The following is a 1633-nucleotide window of genomic DNA, read 5'->3' as shown; positions in this document are numbered from 1 at the left end:
AACTGTCTGTGAGCGCCACCTGCTGGACACCAACACAAACTGTCTGTGAGCGCCACCTGCTGGACGCCAACACAAACTGTCTGTGAGCGCCACCTGCTGGACGCCAACACAAACTGTCTGTGAGCGCCACCTGCTGGACACCAACACAAACTGCAGTGAAACGGAGGACAGTCACATGTTTAAAAACGTTTTATTCTTAAATATCTGACCAGCATCAGCATAAAGATGCAGCATAACTGAAGCATAGAAGCATGTAGGTGATGAATGAAAAGAGACGGAGCCCTGAGGAACGCCACAGCCGTTCAGAACTGAACCAGTTTGGAAGAAAAGCAGATTTAAAAAAGTCTCTAATTTATGGTAAATTCCGGCAGCTGGCAGACGTTTCTCACATAAATACTAATTTCACCGTAAAATAGAGATGTTTGTTTGACAGTGCTGCTTCAGATGAACTTTGCTGAACCCAAAAACGCAAAACTTCAGCAATGCTGTGCCGTAGATTCAACAAAAATCTGTGAAATAATTATAAACGTTTATGTTGTTACTGTTTTAATTCTGCATGTAAAACATGAATGATTAATGTTTCTGTAATCAGTGATTTATGTATTGGATTGTGGCACTTCTGGTCTTCCATACCCGGCAGGCAAACTGGTGGAAATGTCTAAACTTTTATTTAAGCAGAAGAAAAAAGAGAAAAGGGGCGAAAACAAACATTAAAAATGAATAAATGAATTGAGAGAATGTGGAAGAACAACATTCCTGATCTGATGACATGTGACGGTTTGTTGCGCCACCCCCACTTCCTGCTGCCCTGAAATAAAGCAGCAGCAGTTCTGGTTGCTTTCCTGACTCAGATCAGCTGCTCTAAATAAAAACCGGCTTCCCGTCAGTCAACCCGCCGCGGTTCGCGCTTTCTCCCGCGGTCCGGTTCGGCGCCGTGGCGCGGCCGCCCGTCGGGCCGCGAGCCGCACAGGAAACCGGAGCCGCTCCATCAGTTTCATTATGAGGGAAGCAGAAAGTTTCTCCTTCTGGGAAACCAGCGGCTCTCTGGGGAAGAGAAAGCGAAAGGTGGAGGATGTTGGGACAGGATTTCAGTTTAAAATGGCGAAACTGAAGTTTCCCTGAAAATACGGAAAATATTTCAGATTTATTTATTTACATTATGGAAGCTTTAAAACATGAAGTGGAAAAAAAGACAGGAAGGAGAAAAGGAAGCAAAGAAAAATATGAGGAGAGAAAGAAGAAAGTAACAAAACTGAAAAAATAAAAACAGAAACATACATAAAGTGATACAGGAAAGAGAAACAAATGAAGATTAAAATATGGAGAGAGAAAAGTGTGGAGGTCAGGACACAAAGGGAGGTAAAGAAGAAAATGATCCGGGTTGTTTAGTTTCACAGTTTTAATTATTAGTTTATTTATTATTTTGTTCTTTAATCTGATTATTCTGTTTCTGTTCAGTCCTGATTCCAGTTTCTTTTTTATTTCTCTATTTTTATCTTTATGTCAAATTATTTTTAATGTTTGATTTATTTCTAATCATGTTTCCCTCGTGTCACTTCCTCTCTCTCTCCTCACACCTGCAACCCGTTAGCCAAACAACCCGTTAGCTAACAAACCCATTAGCCAACCAACC

This window comes from Poecilia reticulata, linkage group LG21, assembly GCF_000633615.1.
Source record: "Poecilia reticulata strain Guanapo linkage group LG21, Guppy_female_1.0+MT, whole genome shotgun sequence".
NCBI lineage: Eukaryota > Metazoa > Chordata > Actinopteri > Cyprinodontiformes > Poeciliidae > Poecilia > Poecilia reticulata.
The sequence above is the reverse complement of the archived record's forward strand: the minus strand, read 5'-3'. Positions refer to the sequence as shown.